Source organism: Staurois parvus, unplaced genomic scaffold, assembly GCF_062004578.1.
Source record: "Staurois parvus isolate SC_StPar_1 unplaced genomic scaffold, SC_StPar_1.0 ptg002864l, whole genome shotgun sequence".
In the NCBI taxonomy this organism is placed as follows: Eukaryota; Metazoa; Chordata; class Amphibia; order Anura; family Ranidae; genus Staurois; species Staurois parvus.
Window position 1 is genome coordinate 824570 of NW_028320660.1, and position 20901 is coordinate 845470.

Consider the following 20901-nt stretch of genomic DNA (forward strand, 5'->3'; position numbering starts at 1 on the left):
CGGGCCCTCAGGCAGTGCCCAAGTTTCCAAATGGTCAGTCCGCCCCTGGTATACAGTATGTATATCCCAGCTCCCCTGTACTCCATTATAGTGATATGACATGTATACAGTAATCATAGTAATGTACAGTGGGGCAAAAAAGTATTTAGTCAGCCACCAATTGTGCAAGCTCTCCCACTTAAAAAGATGAGAGAGGCCTGTAATTGGCATCATAGGTAGACCTCAACTATAAGAGACAAAATGAGAAAAAAAATCCAGACAATCACATTGGCTGATTTGGAAAGAATTTATTTGCAAATTATGGTGGTAATTAAGTATTTGGTCGCCTACCAACAAGCAACATTTCTGGCTCTCACAGACCTGTACCTTCTTCTTTAAGAGGCTCCTCTGTCCTGCACTCATTACCTGTATCAATAGCACCTGTTTGAACTTGTTATCAGTATAAAAGACACCTGTCCACAACCTCAAACAGTCACACTCCAAACTCCACTATGGTGAAGACCAAAGAGCTGTCAAAGGACACCAGAGTCAAAATTGTAGACCTGCACCAGGCTGGGAAGACTGAATCTGCCATAGGCAAGAAGCTTGGTGTGAACAAATCAACTGTGGGAGCAATAATTAGAAAATGGAAGACATACAAGACCACTGATCCACTGTCCTCTCCCCTGCTGCAGTGATCCCTGTCCTCTGCCCTGCCACCAGTGACCCCTATCCTCTGCCCTGCCACCAGTGACCCCAGTCTTCTGCCCTGCCACCAGTGACCCCAGTCTTCTGCCCTGCTGGACGTGACCCCTGACCTGTACCCTACCGGCATTGACCCCTGTATTCTGCCACCATTGATCCCTGTACCCTGCCCTGCCAACAGTGACCCCTGTCCTCTGCCCTGCCAGCAGTGACCCCTGTCTTCTGCCCTGCCAGCAGTGACCCCTGTCTTCTGCCCTGCCACCAGTGTCCCCTGTCCTCTGCCCTGCCACCAGTGTCCCCTTTACTCTGCCCTGCCGGCTGTGACCCCTGTCCTCTGCCCTGCCGGTAGTGACCCTGTCCTCTGCCCTGCCGGTAGTGACCCCTGTCCTCTGCCGGCTGTGACTCCTGTTCTCTGCCGGCAGTGTTCCCTTTCCTCTGCCCTGCCGGCTGTGACCCCTGTCCTCTGCCCAGTCAGCTCTGAGGAAGAAGGCTTGTCCTTCGAAACGCGTCACCTGTACTGAGTGGCTTCCTCCATGATGGGATTCGCATTTGCATCTTGCCTTTAAAGTCCCTTTAAGGACTTACATGCCTGTTTTTATTTGCTGTTTGTGAGTACCATTCTTTTATTTAATAAATTTTGGTTACTGAGGTAATGTGCAAGGTTGGTGCGCTTCTTCTTGTTGTTCTTCCTCACAGTTTCGTTTGGGCTTCCCCAGCCTTGGTGTGGAGCTGCACGACCTTGTCTATTTCGGTGGTTCCTTCCTTTTTTGGAGTTTGTTCCATCTACTCACCACCGGTCTGGGTCCTGGAGCGCAGGAGATATCGCATTTTGTTCACTGCCGGCTGTGACCCCTGTCCTGTGCCCTGCCGGCTGTGACCCCTGTCCTCTGCCCTGCCAGCTGTGAACCCTGTCCCCTGCCCTGCCGGCTGTGACCCCTGTCCCCTGCCGACTGTGACCCCTGCCCTGTGCCCTGCCGGCTGTGACCCCTGCCCTGTGCCCTGCCGACTGTGACCCCTGCCCTGCCGGCTGTGACCCCTGTCCTGTGCCCTGCCAGAAGTGTCCCCTTTCTTCTGCCCTGTGACATTTTTTACTGCACCCCCATATCGGACAGGCTAGATCCGGCCCTACACACGTTCTGCTACAATTGTCACATGCCAAGTGCGTGCTATTCGTTTTGCTGTGCGATTCGGAATCATGGGTAGACTCACGCTGTTTCTGCCTATAATTCCTAATAGCTAGAGCATGAAGGGGGCCTTAAAGGTGAAAATGTACTTATCTCTATGTATGCACTTTGTAGAGTTATTATTACTAGATAATTGACTGCATTTTTTATGGCACCCTCGTCTTCCAGCATTTTATGAAGTGTGTCTGTACCTGCCGCACAGGACTGTGTGTATATAGACTCCTATTGTCCCTGTACACACAGGACTTGTGTTTAGTCAGTGAGAACACAGCATACCCCAGTCACACACATTCCTGCTCACTGACTGACTCACTACAACTCCCAGTCTCCTCCGCGCCCAGCCTCCAGGGAGTGTCTGCGCATGCGCAGTGTGTGAGCCCGAGTGAGCGGCGTGAGTAGTTGGTGGGTGCTGGCGGCTTCCTGGCAGCAGAGCCGGGACTCGGGGCGGACAGGTAGGAGCATACGGTAGGTGTCAGGGGGGTCGGTGAAGGAAGGGAGGAGCGGTGGGTCGCTGTGTTATGTTGGAGGAAGAACTTCTCTACCACCCGCGGAGTCTCCGGTCCAGGAAGTGTGCGGACAGCCCGGGCTCACTGCGGGGATAGGGGGTCACCTGTAGAGGCAGTGCTGCTGTGGAACTACAAGGCTCAGCAGGTTGGCTTGCTGGGATTTGTAGTTCCTCGGGGGTCCTTGTTGCTGTAGATCTGGGCTGTGTACAGCTGGACACACACTGTACAATCTGATTGGACGGTAGTTCAGGGATCTGCCTGATTGGATACAGATTGTGTGGGGTGGTGACATAGACCTGTACATTGTACACGCCGATCAGCCATAACATTATGACCACTGACAGGTAAAGTGAATGACATGGATTTCCTTGTTACAGTGACATCTGAAAGTGGGTGGGATATATTATGGGATATATTAGGCAGCAAGTGAACATGTTATCCCTGAAGGTAATAGCAAAAGAATGGGCAAGTGTGAGGATTTGACCGACTGATGGACAGATTGTACTGGCTGGATGTCTGGGTCAGAGCAACTCCAGAACTGCACCTCTTGTGGGACAATCCCAGTTTGCAGTGGTCAGGACTCGACCAAAAGTGGTCCAAGGAAGGAGAACCAGGGACAGGGTCATGGGCGGCCAATCGTATTGATGCACATAGGGAGCGAGGACTGGCATGTGTAGTCCCATCCAACAGAGGAGCTACTGCAGATAAAATGGATGAAAAAGTTAGTCTTAGTAAAATGACTTGGCGGGGCGATCCTGTGCATGTGAGTCCCACCAAAGGAGCTCAGGGACCAAAAATAAAAAACTGTGCCCCCTGCAGGTCTATCCCATCATGTGCTAGTGTGTGCATACCTGCATATTGTGACAGACTTGCCTGCGTTCAGCAGCATCCCGAATGCCCTAAATGCAGAACGGCGCTGCGCAGGTGACGTCATCAGATAGTGCCCATGTGATTATCTCCTAAACGGTGCAGGTTTAGGAGATAGTTATTGTACCTACAGGTACGCCTGATTATTATTATACAGGATTTATACAGCGCCAACAGTCTGCTCAGCGCTTTACAATATAACGGGAGAGAATACAGCAACAATACAGTTCAATCCAAAAGGGTTAGGAGGGCCTGATCCTTGGAGCTTACAATCTAAAAGATTGTACACTTACTTGTAGGTACAAGTCAAGATAGGGCATTCTATGCATGCAGGTAAAAAACCTTCTGTGTACAGCACCCCCCCCCCCCCAACTAATACTCACATAAGCCCCCTCTTGATCCAGCGAAGTGCACTGGAGTCTCAGCTATCCCGGGACTCCCTCATTGGCTGAGACAGAGCGGGAGCCATTGACTCCAGCTGCTGTCAGTCTCAGCCAGTGAGCCAATGAGAAGATAGAAGAGACGGGGCCGAGCCACGGCTTCATGTGTAAATGGACACACAGAGCAGCAGGTGCCCCCATAGCAAGCTCCTTGCAGTGGGGGCACCCCACAGGAGGGAGGGGCCAGCGGGGGACCCGAGAAGAGGAGGATCGGGGTTGCTCTGTGCAAAATCACTGCACACAGCAGGTAAGTATAGACATGTTTGTTATTTAAAAAAAATGTAAGCCTTTAGTATGGATTTAATGCTAGTTCCAATGGAGAGGTGTCAGAACACGCAGTGCATTGCAGTTTGTGTATGGTGCTGTGTAGCTGCAGACCAGTCAGATTCCTCATGCTGCCCCATGCATACATGAGCACCAGCACTGAACCACAATGGCAGAAGGTGGTCTGGTATGATGAATTCAAGAATGGTTTGAGGAACACAACAATGAATCCAAGATGTTGACTTGGCCTCCATTTTCTCCAGATCTCAATCCATTCCAGCATCTGTGCTGGAAAAACAAGTCTAATCCATGGAGGTCTTGTCTAGTAATCTACAGGACTTAAAGCAGAAATCTGGGCAAAAATGTTTTTGAACCATGTAGTGGAGCTGTGCCTGCACTACATGGGCTTACTGCCCATGCCAAAAATGTCAAATTTTGGGTTGTCCCCAGAAAGGTAATAGAGGGCAAATCTTCCAATGGGCACACTGTTCTGGTGACCTGGGGGTCCCAAAGGGATTCCTTTTAATTTGCAGGGAATCCCTCTCACTTCCTGTTAGTCTATGGGACAGGAAGTGAAGGGAAATCTCCGAAATGGGACCTATATGGCGAAAAAAGAAATCTGACGGGTTATAACCCTCCCCTGCTCTATACAAAAAAAAAAAAGATTTTCTCTATAGTCCTACTTTAAATCTGCTACTGATGGCTTGGTGCCCAATACCTGAGCATACCTTCAAAGGTGTAGTGGAATCTGTGCCTTAATGAGTTATGCTGGGTGGTCATAATGTTCTGCCTGATTGGTGTAGAGACTGCACAACCAGATTGTAATATGTATGGCCAGTTTATGATCTGGACTTAAGAGAATCCTAAGGTCCTGGCCCAATACATGCTACAGGCTGTTGGACACCATATACATAGCAGAGTGACAGCAGGATTCTGTCTGTGCTCAGTACCCGGCACTGAAAGACTGTACCATGGGAGGAGTTATTTCCAACCCCTGTAGGACTGAAGTCCCATCCTGGGGAGAGCAGGACAGGGACGTGTGATAGATAAGTGATTGCTGCCATGATCACCAATGCAGTTAGGGGGTGTGGAAGAGGTTCTGTTTCACTGCCATGACCACCAATGATTGGAGGAGGGGGGGGGGGTTATTGCATCCGCTGACACCAGCATCGGGAATTATTATTGCAGTCACCAGTACCAATGTTGGGGGCCAATAATTAGTCCACTGACACCTACAGTCATGACCAAAAATTTTTTGCACCCCTGCATTTCTGTCAGATAATGCACCACTTCACCCAGCAAATTGTTGCAATTACAAATGTTTCGACATTCTCATGTTTATATTGGTATGACAAAAAAGTTGGTAGTATACCCCTTGGAAAAAATAACTGAAATCAATCGCTTCCTGTAACCATCAATGAGTTTCTTACACCACACTTCTGGAATTTTGGACCACTTTTCTTTCTCCAACTGCTCCAGGTCTCTCAGATTGGAAGGGTTCCTTTTCCCAACTGCTGTTTTGAGATCTCTCCACAGGAGCTCTATGGGATTGAGATCTGGACTCGTTGCTGGCCAGTTCAGTACGCTTCAGCGCTTTGTCTGAAACCATTTCTGGCTGCTTTTTGACGTGTGCTTTGGGTCATTGTCTTGCTGTAAGTCCCATGACCTCTGACAGAGGTTCCTATATTGCACCCCAGAATTGTCTGGTAGTCTTCACATTTCATAATGCCATGCACAGGGTCAAGACATCCAGTGCCTGAAGCAGCAATGCAACCCCAAAACATCAGTGAACCTCCACCATGATTGACTGTAGGGACTGTATTCTTTTCTTTAAAGGCCTCATTGCTTTTTCTGAAAACAGTAGAATGATGGGCTTTACAAAAAAACTTTCATTTTGTTTCTGCTGTCCACAGCACCTTCTCCCAAAAGGATTTTTGCTTCCTCAGTTAGATTTTGGCAAACTAGAGTGCGAGCTGACAGTTGTACCCTGTGCCTGAAGGTCAGCTTGAATTTGTGTGGAAGTGGACCGAGGTTCTTTATCCACCATTATAACAATCCTTCATTGCAATCTTTGATCAATTTTTCTCTTTCATCCACGTCCAGGGAGATTAGCTGCAGTTCTCTTTGCTGCTCTTTCTCTTCTCCATGCTTCATGTGGAGCACAAAGACACACAAAAGAAAGGTTGAGTCAATTTCTCACCATTGTAACTAGTTGCCGGTGTGATTTCTATATTGTCAGCACCTGTTAATTGATACAGACGAATTTAATTACAAATTACAGGAGCATCACAAACTTGGAATGCAATTATTTCTTACAATTTTGAGAAGGTGCCAAAAATTATGTCCAGTCCATTTTTGGGGTTTTGCGTGGAATGTCAGATTTGGCTTTTTGTTTCTCCACTTTTTTTTGTGTCATACCAATACAAACAAAAGAAAGAAACATGAGAATGCCTAAACGTTTGTGATTGTATCAATTTTCTGGGTGAAGGTGTACATTGTCTGACAAATGCAGGCGTGCAAATATTTTTACCATGACTGTATGTTGGAGGTTATTATTGCATCCACTGACACCTATGCTGGGGTTTATATAGATTGTGGTGTGTGGAAGATTTAAGGCTAGGTTCACACCTATGCAGTTTGTGTTTGATCCGTTTCTGCAGTGCGTTCTGCATTACGTTTTTGATGCATTTTGCATTTTTTTTTGTTCTTGTTGCTAGGCAGATTTAGAACGCTGCAAAATCGCACCACATGCTTTTCTGCAGTGTTTCCATTGAAGTCTTTAGAACCAAAAATGCAACTTTTTGCGTTCAAATAAGTCCCTGACCTTTTCCAAAAAATGCATCGGGTGAAAACACGGAGATGTGAACATGTCCCATAGGAAATCATGTTAAATGGACTGTAGTACGTTTCTGCAAAACGCTGCGAAAAATGCTTAGGTGTGAACCTAGGGTCAGCAGGGTTGATTTATGAAAGGCGAATAATCTGTGCGCTGCAGGTGCAGTTGTGCTAGATCTGAGGGGAAGCACTGCCATTTTCTATCATCCAATCATGTGAAAGCAAAAAGGCAGTGTTTTTTAATTGTCCTTGCATGTTCCCTTTAGATCTAGAGCAACTGTACTTGCAGTGCACAGACTTTAGTAAATCAACCCTTTAGTCTTTAGGAGATCTAGTCTGAATAGGATGTAGGCTATAGAAGATCTAATATACTGTCTATTATATATATTATCTATTTCCTGTGTATACCAATATACTGGACCTTTATAATATATAGATAGTATTTAGACAGTAGAGGATCTAGTCTGTATAGGTTGTGGTCTGTAGTGCAGTGTTTGTATTGTAAGGAGCAGACATTTAAACAGCAGGGAGGAGCAGTGCCTCTCATTGGGGTGTGTGGACTCTATGAGCTCTGTGTATGATTCATTGCAGTCTCTGTATCTGCTCTCTACAGTATGCGGGACACATGTCTGTATTATGTAATACACTCTTCTCCACACTGCAAATCATAAAAATGTGTTACTTTGTTTCATCAATTGGCAACTTTGTGTTTCTTTTATTGTTTGTAGACGTGATGTTTATCTTTCTATGCAGGTTTATTTGTTGGCTTGTATGTTACATTGTTATGATCATGCAATGAAGAAGATGCCTTTTTTAATTGCTCTGTAATGTTTAATTGAAGATTTTTTGTAAACATCCTTAGATCAGCAAAACAAGGCACATCGTACATACTGTATATCAATATATAATAGTACAACAATAAAATTATAAACAACTCAAATCAATTTATAATGCACTAATATAAAAAAAAAAATAATATAATAGTAATACAAATATCAATATACAGGGGAAAGCATAAAAAGGGGGGGGGGGATTGGGCACCAGCTTGTGGTATAGATCCCCAGATGCTGTAAGTAGTAAACCTTAAGCATCATACTTCTCAATGACCCCTTAGAGTAACTACGGATGGCGATCCCTAGGGGGTATTTGCAGCTAGAGGATATGTTTTTACTGATGTTTTATTATAACATGATCATTTTAGTTATTTTATGCTACCACAATATGCTTATTTAAGTTGACATTATTTATTACAACTATTTAAAGTGCCAACAATTTACACAGTACTTTATATACTGTACATTCATAGCATTTCCTGCCCTTAGGGAGCCTACATTCTGAGGTTCCTATCTACATACATACATTAGGACAGGAACTAATTAACCGTCCAGCATTTCTTTGTAGTGTGCATGGAAAACAGAGTACCCAGAGTAAATCCACACATGGGGAACATGCAAACTCCATACAGATAATGTCTTGACTGGGATTTGATTTGGGGTCCTCAGTGCTGCAAGGCAGAAGTGTTAACCGCTAAGCTACTGTGCTGAGTCCACATGAAACATGCCCCTTACTGTGAGATTGTTAACTTTGCAGCAGAGAGCTAGAAATGCGCAAATGTGTGTGTTCCTAGTTCTCAGGTGTGGTGTCATAGTGTTGTTGTCACGATTACTGGCACATAGTGATGCTACTAAACTTGGTATGGGCGTCTGAGCTACAAAAAACTTGTTCATAGTAACATCATTTTCCACAGAGACTTTGGGGCTGTATATACACTATACTGCCAAAAGTATTGGGACGCCTGCTTTTACACATGAACTTTAATGGCATCCCAGTCTTAGTCCGTAGGGTTCAATATTGAGTTGGCCCGCCCTTTGCAGTTATAACATCCTTAACTATTCTGTCCACAAGGTCTAGGAGGGTGTCTATGGGAATGTGTGACCATTCTTCCAGAAGCGCATTTGTGAGGTCAGGCACTGATGTCCGACGAGAAGGTCTGGCTCACAGTCTGTGCTGTAATTCATCCCAAAGGTGTTCTATGGGGTTGAGGTCAGGACTCTGTGCAGGTCAGTCAAGTTCCTCCACCCCAAACTCGCTCATCCATGTCTTTATGGACCTTGCTTTGTGCACTGGTGTGCAGTCATGTTGGAATAGGAAGGGGCCATCCCCTAACTTTTCCAATAAAGTTGGGAGCATGAAATTGTCCAAAAAATGTCTTGGTATGCTGACACCGTAAGAGTTCCCTTCACTGGAACTAAGGGGCTAAGCCCAACCCCTGAAAAACAACCCCACGCCATAAACCCCCCCCCACCACCAAATCTTACACTTGGCACAATGCAGTCAGACAAGTACTGTACTTCTGGCACCCGCAAGAGAGAGACGCATGATTTATCACTCCAGAGAACATGCTCTAGATCCAGTGGCGGCGTGCTTTACACCACTGTATCCGACTCTTTGCATTGCACTTGGCGATGTAAGGCTTGGATGTAGCTGCTCGGCCATAGAAACTCATTCTATGGAGCTCTCTATGTTGTTGCGCTAATCTGAAGGCCACACAAAATTTGGAGCTCTTTTTTTATTGACTCTGCAGACAGTTGTCAACTTCTATGCACTGTGCACTTCAGCATGCGCTGACCCCGCTCTGTCATTTTACGTGGTCTACTACTTCATGGCTGAGTTGCTGTTGTTCCCAGTTTCTTCCACTTTGTTATAATACAACTAACAGTTGACCGTGGAATATTTAGTAGGAAGGAAATGTCACGGATGGACTTATTGCACAGGTGGCAACCTATCACGGTACCACGCTTGAAGTCACTGAGCTCCTGAGAGCGACCCATTCTTTTACAAATGTTTGTAGAAGCAGTCTGCATGCCTAGGTGCTTGATTTTATACACCTGTGGCCATGGAGGTGATTGGAACACCTGAATCACATGATTTGCAGGGGTGTCCCAATACGTTTGGCAATATATTGTATATCAGTCATTAATGTAGAACAACTTACAGTCTAATGTCATTGCCTTATTCATAGACACATGCCAGCTTGGACAGACGCCCAGCACATTTTTACATTGTGGCAGGGAACTGGAACACCTGGATAAAGCTCATTCAGATAAGGTGATATCACAGCCTCCATGCAGATTATACCCTGGCTGCAATCCAACACTGCTCTGCAGCATTGTAAAGAAGCAATAAGGCCTCATTCACATGGGCGTCCTTAAGTGTATACCTATGTGAGGGCCACGTTACGCCTGAATGGGATGCACAGGTGTTCCATTCACCGTGTTCCATTCATCTGCATGCAGACAGTCCCATTCATGTTAATTGGGGCGCAGTGACTGCACGGACACAGCTGCTGCTTCTTCCAATTTGACAGCCGAGTGGGTGCGCTTTCCTGAATGCTGACAGTGTGGATTTGGGGACACGTACCCGCACCCACCCAAATGTCAAATTGGGAGTAATGATATGTTTTCTATATGTACTAGATAATAGGGATAGGTGTGACTCATACAACTATCGGCTCATCTGTAGTTGGCATACTTTGAAGTACTGGGGTCTAGGGATGAGCTCAGGCATCCTCCGAACTCATCTCTAACCCAAACTCCTTTTTTTGTGCTCCAGTAAGCTGCGGGCTGGGTCATTCCTTATTGACGCCCATGTGTGATTTCTTGAAGGAAGTTTAATGTTTTTTTTTGGGGTTTTTTTGGGATACAGCTCCATACACATTAGTTACCTGTAATGATGTGTATATCATGCCCCTTCCTTCATGCCACTGGAGATTGCCCTGAGTGGCTGTCTTCCGGTGCTGCAGGAGTTAAAGAATATGTAAACCCAACATTTCATATTCTTGATATGTGTCTGCTATACCATGTACTTGTATGAAAACATATCCTGTTCTTTGTATTGCTTTCTTTGTTTGAAATCCCTGGTGCTCCTACCAGTTCCTCTGCTTTCCTATTAAGGGCCCATTCACACCAGAAACTGTGTTTTTTCTTTGTACCTATGCATGCAGGTGATGCGCGCTTTCCTATCTGCATTTGATCTGTGAGGTTGCTTCCTTCTTCTTTCTTCCCTTGGCCTTCTATGTGCACTGTGATCCGTTGCAGTGCATTTGCATCTGTTTCTGCACATTTGTGGTGCAAAAAAAATGCAGCATGCTGTACTTTTCTGCGCTGCACAGCACAGAAATGGTGTAAACTATGCCCATATGATAACCTGGATTGTGGACTGTCTATGCAGTTGGAATGTAGTCCAAAATGCATCCAACTGCATCCCACTGTGTTAGGTATGAAAGTGCCCTAAAAACTGACCACAGTAGGCAGGGGAGCACCGCATGGTCAGTTCTCTAGCTGTGTTGAAATCTCAGCCTGCTCTCCTCCAATGGTCAAATGTGTTCTGACACACCCCTTCATTGAGAAGACCAGTGTACGTTGTTTCTGCTCCCCCACCTTTCTGCGCTCCTTGTGCAGCTGAGAACAGAGGGTATGTGATCACTTATAAAAAAGGGAAAAGAGATGTAAATATTTTTTATATCCATACACAAATGTTTTGCTTTTGGTTTCTATCTTAAACTGAATGTGTTGTCTTGCAAGGTGAGAGTTCACATATACTTTGAGGCTACGTTCACACTAGCGTTGTGTGCAGGCGGCAGAGAGGCGTTTGGGAAGCGTTTTTACCGCTTCCCAAACGCCTCTGCCAATTCTTCACATTACAGCACATGGTGCTGTTCTAACGGGAGCGTTTGCGTCGCGGCAAAACGGATGCCTCTGGTCGAGTCAGGAGGCTTTGAAGCCTCCTATTCTCGTCTATGGTGCCGCTCCGCAAACGCCCAGCCGGCGTTTGCGGTGCGGTTGCGACGCGGTTGCAGGGCGTTTGCAGAGCGGTAACACCACTCAAATTGCATTATAGGCGTTTGTGGGGCGTTATTAACGCTCGGCAAACGCCTAGCAACCGCCGCTAAACCGCGCATGCGGCGTTTGCGGAGCGTTTGCCGAGCGTTAAACACTCCGCAAACACCGGACCAACGCTTGCCAAACGCTATAGGGGCGTTTGGCAAGCGTTGGTAAAACAGCCAAGTGTGAACGAGCCCTAACAGCAGCCGATGCTATTGTGACGAGCTCAGTCACTTGCCCATCCCCTTCTGCCCTCCACCATTTAGATAGGTCCTCCTCATTCACAGAACACATTGCATTTGGGTCATTAATAATATGAGGTCTCTGAATGGCAGAGAGGTGAGAAGGGGTGAGTGACTGACACTGGCATAAGCTGCTGGTAAGCCCTGCAGCATTGGAAGATACCCACTCAAGGCAATATTTGACAGCTGTGAGGGCACACATGGCGCCTACAGTACAAGGAATATACACCATTACACATAACTAATGTGTTTTGTGCATAAAAATATAATAAACATCAACTTTAAGGCCTCATGCACACTAGGTGTTTTTACAGCTGCTGTTTTGGGTGTCAGGCGGTTTTTTTCCATAGTCCGTAAACTCCCCAGCATATCATCCTATGTGTCCATGCAAACATAGGCTTTTATCGGCATTTTTTGTCCAGGGGTGTTTTAAGGCTGGAAAAATCCCAGAACTACTGCATTTGAAGAGGAGTTTTTCAGCTCTTGCTGCTGTAAAAATGCTTTAATGCTGAAAAACACCGTAAACACTGAAAAACATGACAAAACTGGTTTATAATATGGCATTCTACAGTTGAAGTTGCTGGCGTTTATATAACATCCAGTGTGCATGAGGCCCAAACAAGAAAGTGCTGATCACAGTAATTCCATAGATAGGTGCTGCTCTTATCTCTGTCAGCAGTTCAGCCTGTTGAACATGTCTTTGAATACAGCTTGCTGCAAGGAAGATCTTATCCTTTTCAGCTGTTATGACAAATGACACTCCTTTGTTGCAGCCTGTTGTTATTTCCATACATGCAGAGACCTCACCTCTTACTACCGCTTTGCGTTTTAGCTTTTTTTTAGGGTTTTTTTTTTTTTGTTATGTAATGAGTTTTATTAGGGAATGTGGATTCAACAAGTTTTTATAGGCACACTGGAAACCACATTTTACAAGCTAACCAGTTAAAAAGAACATCAGTGAATTCTATCAGCATTGCACATTGTGCTGTGACTCAAGTTTGCTTGTCTAAAGCAGCACATTTTTAAGGTGCATCTATTAAAATTCTTTGGAGGTTATGTTGAAAATAGTCTAGACCAACCTTTCTCAAACTTTTTGCCTTGGAGAAAACGTCAAAATCATTTTCAGGTCTGGTGTACCTAGACATGACACCAAGGAGGATCATCCTTTTAATCCCCATTTCTCAACACTGTACAGTATCCATTATAAAAATAATATGAGAAGAATAATACCAGCCTGAAAAGAAAAGTAGACAGTGAAAAATTTAGTGTTCCCTCAAATTGAAGGTCAGTGAAGCCCTTCCCTCACAATAGTGGTCAATGGAGAAGGAGCCCCTTACATTGGGGTCAGTGGGAGAAGAACCCCTTAACATTGGTGGTCATGGTGGTTGTCCCTTACATTGGTGGTTAGTAGGAAACGGGCTCCCTTATACTGGGGTCAGTGGGAAAAATGTCACCCTTCTAGACATATAAGGAAATCATTGGTATTGGAGTTTATTTATATGAGGGGAGAGACTCCACTGGTCCTACACCACTGACACCAGGTGATATTGGCCCTAGAATTATACAGGCACCCTAAGACAAGAGGGCAGTTTGCCATTGCTCACCATTTTTTTTATTTTTTTATTTTATTTTATTACAGGTACTTCTATAGTGCTGTCAATTTACGCAGCACTTTACATATATATTGTGCATTCACATCAGTCCCTAACACTCCAGGGGCTTACAATCTAAAGTCCCTAACTTACATTAATACATACACATATTAGGGCCAATGTAGACAGGATCCAATTAACCTACCAGCATGTCTTTGTAGTGTTGGAGGAAACCGGAGTATACGGAGGAAACCCACGCAGTCACAAGGAGAACATATAAACTCCAGGCAGGTGGTGCCATGGTTGGGATTCGAACCAACGACCTTAGTACTGCCAGGCGGAAGTGCTAGCCATTTAGCCACTGTGCTACTCAACGAACCCTTTGCAACCTCAGGAGGAACTCTAGTATTCTGTGTAACCCTGGTTGAGAATGACTGGTGTAGATCCTCAAAGTATGACTAAGTATCAACAAATGTAAAAATGTAATTCGTAAGCAATTGGCCTACTGCTTTAATGTCCGATATTTAACTTTAACAATAAAACAGTGTAGCACTCAAAAAAAAAAAGTGAATACCTAACTAATACCACGTGAAAATGTAAATAAACAAAAGATGTATTTCATTATTAAATATTTGATACTCGTAAATAAATAGTGTATATATCCCATGCTAATAAATAAATAGAAAGTTCATCTATGAAAGTCCCGTCTCCTTATGAAAATCTTCTATAGAATAACTGGATACTCTTCAAGTGGTGGAATGGTGAAACCGTGTTGTCAACACATGCAAATGTGTCACCCCACACCGTGCTCAAAAAAGGCTTACCAGATGTGTTTGACCCCCATTTTACTGAGTAGTCAAAAACAACTCGAGGATTTCAGATAACGTCGGTCACAGCTCCCTCCACACCATCAGATATGACTCCTTAAATCTCGGTTCTTAGAGAACACCCTCTCTCGATGTATCAGGCATCCATTTGTGACATATGGGAAGTAAAAAAGCTATCCATAGTGTAAAACATAACTAAAAACTTTTATTAAAACAAAATTGCACTTACAAGGTACCAGGTATGAAACATCGCTGTACAAACAAACTCCCAATCAATCCCCACGGCAAAGATGACCGGATGTTTAACTTATTTAATGTCGTAGTAACGTCATGAATCGTGGTGCTTGTCTGTTAGACAGTAGAAAATCAAAACAATAGATAATAGGTACCATACTTATATTTAGGATTTATAGGTTACAATTAATTATAGAACGTTATCTTCTCAAAGTGCACACAAGATTTGTCAGGTTTGGTACATGTATAGCAGAAAACAGAATTGAAATGGCAGTGCTGGTGCATTGGTTACCTCCGACCACCCTCAGACAATGAGATCAGGTTGGCAGGTCCATAAATCAGTTGTTCCTGTTGTTGAAGAGAACAATGAAGCAGCAATTATTTCAGGGGGAACAATGATGTTGGGGGTAGGATAGCTGAAGTTCCTGGTTGATGCCTTCCCCCCACTCAATAGATGCTGTGTAGGACTGGAGGCATCCTGTAGACTTGTTTGTGGGCACCCTTAAAGTGACCATAGATAGTAGAAGGTGGTTGGACTTGCAGGCACAATCCTACCACCTTCAGGTATCTAGGTCTTCTAGCAGGTTCTTGCAGTTGAATTTGGCACCCAAGATGTAGGCTTGTGTTTGTCTTTAGAGCGTGAGGAAGACTCACTTCAGATTCCCCTGGCACTGCCTTATAAGACATGTTATCAAGTTATGTGCAGACCATTTTTCTTACCTGTCCAATCAAAATGTTTACTGTGAGAAAAAGCCTTAGTTGGTGGTATCTGTGAGGGCCTCATAGATATAATATTGTAGCTTGCTTGGCTGTATAGGCCAATGTACTACCTGTTCCATTCAGAAATGTAAGGAAGCCTTTCAGGAAGATGGGATGGAGGAGATACTTTTCTTCTACTGATGACTAAATCTGTGGTCTCTGTGTGTTAGGAACTACAACAGTTAACAGTTGGCTGAGGTGTTGAATTTGGGCAGTTGTTGCTGGTGTTTCACAGACCCCATTCATACCTGAGCGATTTTCTGCTTGAAGCTTGTAGCTCTAAAACGCTCAGCAAGCCAAATCCCCTTCATTTCAATAGCCCTTATTCACATATGAGCGTTTTGTTGCCTGAAGCAAAATGCTTGTCGCTCAAAAACGTACATGGGCTTTTGGCAGATTAAAAGCGTTTTTTGGCTCCATAAACTTCAAAAGAAACACCTGAAAACATGTGGCTTGAGTACTTTACGAGCATTTTGTTGCGCATTTTCTGCTTAAAGAGCAACTCTCCACCCCTGATTTTCTTCCCCCTCTCTTCCCTCTAGTGCTTTCTATTGACTAAACAAAAACGCCTGAAACTGTAAAATGCTTGTAATACACTTCTAAAACGATTGTAATACACTTCTAAAAATGTTCAAAAACTCTCAAATGAAAAATGCCAGTAAATCCCTACTCTTAGGTGTGAATGCAGCCTTAGGGATGCAGCTTGTATTGATGACACCAATGAAAATATAGCTGGACTTAATAAGGCAGTGGATGGTAAACTTTGGCTCTGCAACCCCATATTTTATAGCTCACCTCTCTATCTTGGTAATAGACAAAAATCCTATCCTTGTTGGCCAAAGCCGAGGTAAAGTAAGTAAAGGCAGCCTCTTAGTTTCTTGTAGACCTAGCAAACGTAAACCCTTGTGGTGTGGGCATCCCACTGCAAGAATAGATTTTGTCTAATTCCAGGAGTTGGGCTTTAATGATAGACTGGACATGTTAAGCTGGCGATATACTAGTAGATTTTCAAATGAACGTTGGTACGAACATTCGTATGAAAATTCTCCAGTACATTCGATGGCTTGACAAATTTTTTTTTATACATTTGAATTTGGAGTGAATGGACTTTCCCAAACAAAAATGACTTTCACTGTTAGAAAGTAAAGTATAACTAAAGGCACAACTTCTTCTTTTTTTTAAGTTTTGGATATAGTGGAGATTGCTTAGACCCCCTGTCAGGTTTTTATTGCTGTCTTTCCCCCATTTAGGGAGATTCACTCTCTCTCTCTATGTCCTGTTTACCATTAGTATTAAAAGTGAAAGTAAAAAAACCTCCAATTTGAGTTGTCCCCAGAAAAGTGATAGAAGGGAAATCTTCCAATGAGCACACTAGTTATGGAGACCTGTGTAATAGAGGGGAAATCTTCCAATGGGAACACTCATTATGGAGACCTGTGTAATAGAGGGGAAATCTTCCAATGGGCACACTCGTTATGGAGACCTGTGTAATAGAGGGGAAATCTTCCAATGGGCACACTCGTTATGGAGACCTGTGTAATAGAGGGGAAATCTTCCAATGGGCGCATTCGTTATGGAGACCTGCGTAATAGAGGGGAGATCTTCCAATGGGCGCACTCGTTATGGAGACCTGTGTAATAGAGGGGAGATCTTCCAATGGGCGCACTCGTTATGGAGACCTGCGTAATAGAGGGGGGATCTTTCAATGGGCGCACTCGTTATGGAGACCTGAGTAATAGAGGGGAGATCTTCCAATGGGCACACTCGTTATGGAGACCTGCGTAATAGAGGGGAGATCTTCCAATGGGCGCACTCGTTATGGAGACCTGCGTAATAGAGGGGAGATCATCCAATGGGCACACTCGTTATGGAGACCTGCGTAATAGAGGGGAGATCTTCCAATGGGCACACTCGTTATGGAGACCTGCGTAATAGAGGGGAAATCTTCCAATGGGCGCACTCGTTATGGAGACCTGGGGGTTGCCAAGGATTTTTCCTAATTTGCAGTAATTTTCTCTCACTTCCTGTTTTGGCTATGGGACAGGAAGTGAAGTTATATCTCCCCAATGGGATACAGATGGCAAAAAATAAACTGACAGGGGTTATAACCCACCATTACTATAAATAAATTATACGGTGCCTATAGTTCTACTTTGTTTTTGCTCTGTTTGAGAAAAATTTTCCATCCTTCACCTTTGAATTTTCCCATCACTGTGGATGAAAATGAATGTTGATTTGACCCCACTAACCATTAAAAAAAAATCAAACAAATGTTCCTAAAACTAAATGTTTTAATGAAATTCTGCTGGTTTATGGCCATCTTTAGTGTAGTCATTGTGAAAGAGGTTATAGTTGGGTGAAGGTGATCAGAGTAGTGCAGGGTTACCATGTTGTTACAATGATCATTTGTTTTAGAGCAAAATGTCAAAATACCTGAGACGGTTAAATCCTGTGGGTCACATTCTAATGTCAAAATATTCCAGTTAGGCCGGGATAATAGAAAAATATGACGTTACACTAGTGGTGACTCTTGTTCCAGCAGGAAAGACAAGTTAATCTGGCAGATGACTTTTTTTGGTTAGTAGGATGATAGAGAGCCAGATGTAGCTGAAGAATTTCTTATGTCTATTTTTGTCTTCTGTGAAAGTATTACTACAGATCTGCTTACAATAATGTAAAGGTGTAGGCTGTAATCATTCCTGAAATCTGTTCAGCTGTCTTTAACACCACTGATCCCTGTCAGTTGTGATGGTAAGTGAAAGCTGCCTGCTATAGTAGCCTGCTAGGCTCATAGTTGATATTCTTGACAGACAAATCATATCTTGTTCACTACTGTTCAAAAAATTGAAAGCATGGTGGGGAATACGTGAGACTTTTGCCTGGTACACGCTATAAGCTCAGGAGGAGCTAACAATACGAACAATGCGATTTTAATGCAGCGATCACCCAGCTGAGGAGCTATTGTGTTGTGAAAGGGAGACTGCCCTCCGCCAGAACACACCGGTCCACTCTCGCAGCCAGCTGCGAGTGCTGATTGGATGCAGATCAGCAGATGTTTTTCTGGCATGCCTGTTCTACAGAAGCCGGATGTTCAGCTAGCTTCTGTCGGACAGGCGGCTATACACATGGGCCGAATGGCGGCCAGTTTATGTTGAACCGGACAATATTCGGACCCTGTGTACCAGGCTTAAGGCAGGCCATAGATGATGCGATTTTCTTTCATGCAATCCGTGGTTTGATTCCCCTATCAACACAGCCATTGTTGATGGGGGAATCCCTCACAGTGGTTTTTGCGAACGGCTATAGCCGCTGGCAATATTTCCATCCTGAAAATTCAACATGCTGATTGTACCTAAGTCGGTCCAATCAGCCTACCCACACATGGATTGAATCTCGGCCAGTCCCTGCTGAACCAGCTGAGAGTCAAACCATCTATGGCCTGCTTAAAAAAAACTTTGCTTCAACGGGAGTTTTGCCTGTAGAAGCAGCTCAGTGTCATCCTGTGTGTCCATGCACATTAGGATGTTTAGAGGCATATTTTAAGCTCCGCGTTTAGCCTGGGTTCACACTGAATACGACTTTGAAATTGTGCGACTTCACTTGAAGTCACACAATTTCAAATTCAGATGTCAGTGCGACTTCAGGTGTGACTTGTAAGACATCTGTGCGACTTCATACACAGAGGTTTGTGCAAGTCCCACCCGAAATGAGGATACACATATCCTCATTTGAGAGCATGAGGGTTTAATGTGGACTGGCTGCTACGTGAGTGCTTTTTTATTATACATGTGATGTTCCTATGGTATAATAAACTTACTACACTATGGGAGGATCCATCTGTTTTATTCTGGGAAAGTGATATTTCATCTACACTTGGAGAAGAGCTGAGTGGGAATATTGTATCCTGAGAAGTGGTTTTGGAGTGCTGTGGTGCCTGGAGGATCTGTGAGAGAGATCCATACTGCTCTGTGACCCGCAAGGGTCGAAGTGATGAGGTGAGAGGCTAATCCAGAAGGTGGTTGGATTCACAAGTTATCTACACCCAGATACCTGCACGTTTTGTTTCACCTGTGGTCACCTTACAGCATATTGGAAACACAGTTTACCAAAACCTAAAATTTTTTCACCTTTAATATTCCATTATTGGACTTTTTTCACCTTAATATTCCATTATTGGACTTTGAGTTTTGTGTGTATTATTTAGATTGACCTCACTTCACATTTTGCACGTGTAATATATGTATGTGCATTTTTATGCACATGCGTATTGATTTTAGTTTGTGTTTTGCCATTATTTTTGTTATCACTAAGCACATTTTTTATTATATTTATTATTATTGCTATTATTTTATTTAAGTTATCTAATTCCACATTCACTTTAATTAGTTTTAATATAGCGCAGCATTTATATGGTTTTTTAATATCACTATATTGATTTATGTCATTGGATTCCACATTCACTTTTATTTTTGAATGTAGCGCAGCATTTATATGGTTTATATTCACATGACAAGTCGCATCGGTGTAAATGGGGGCTGAGAGACAGATGACAAAAACCTTCTGGTTTACGTTTTTGAGGGGAGTTTTCCGGCAGAGAAAACGCAAAACGCTCCTAAATGCTTGTACAAAACTCCTCTAAATGAGCACTTCTGCAAAGAGAACTGGCATGTTTTTAAGCCCAGTGTGCATAGACTAAAGCTGACCATGTGTGGATCGAATCTAAGCTGATTCCTGCTGAATGTGCTCGAATTAATTGGCACAACCCAGCTCAACCAAAAGTTGATATTTCAATTGACTTTTGTTGAAGGAGCCAGGCAGAAAATTCTCGGCCAAACAGTACCTGCATCCAATGAAATGCATGCAGTATTCGGATGTTCTGACAATGCAGTCTTTCAGAATACAATAGCCGCCACTGCTAACTGAGTTTAGTTACTATGTAAGGCTCAGTAAAACTGTTCTAGCAGATCTTCTAATTTGTGAATATTTTTAAAGTCCCAGTCTCAGAAGACTACGGGGCCATTCAGGAAGTGCAGCACTTCTCACGCATGCGCAGTGGGCACCCAGCTGTGAAGCCAGAAGCTGTCACAGCCGGGTGCCCATACCGAAGATGTTGGCGCCAAGGAGAGAAGACGGACGGTGAAACCAGCGGTGGTGAGGACACCGCTGGACCGAAGGACAGGTAAATGGCTTTTTTAAAAAAAAGTCAGCAGCTATAGTTTTAGTAGCTGCTGACTTTTATTTTTTTTACAGTGCGAGTGAAACTTCACTTTTAGGCCCCTTTCACACGAGCATTCCATATGTGTTTTTCATCTGTCCGTTTACGGATGAAGAACGGACACCCATGTATTTCTGTGGACTAGCAGATGTAAACGGATAATCATCCATTTACATCTGTTACTGTCCATATCCGTTAACGGATAAACCCTATTTTTCTTCCGTTTTTAAAAAAAAGAAAAGAAAACGACACGGACGGAAAACACTGATGTAAACTGATGAAAAACGGATGTAAACTGATCCGTTTTGGCTTGCAAAAAAAAAAAAAAACATGACTGAACTGATGAAACGATGGAACGCCCGTGTGAAA

The 20901-nt window shown here is 43.9% G+C and overlaps 1 protein-coding gene across 3 annotated transcripts in view; it reads left to right on the forward strand.

Annotated features, from left to right (window-relative positions):
* Positions 1-2215: 2215 nt before the first annotated feature.
* The window catches only part of LOC149429014 (tropomodulin-3-like), a 100163-nt gene continuing 81477 nt past the window's right edge, over positions 2216-20901 (forward strand). For 2 of the 3 annotated variants that reach the window (XM_089666827.1, XM_089666829.1), the window contains exon 1: positions 2216-2333. The gene's annotated coding sequence lies outside the window, so the exon portion shown is untranslated. The remainder of the gene's footprint in view (positions 2334-20901) is intronic. The other variant, XM_089666828.1, reaches the window with a different exon arrangement.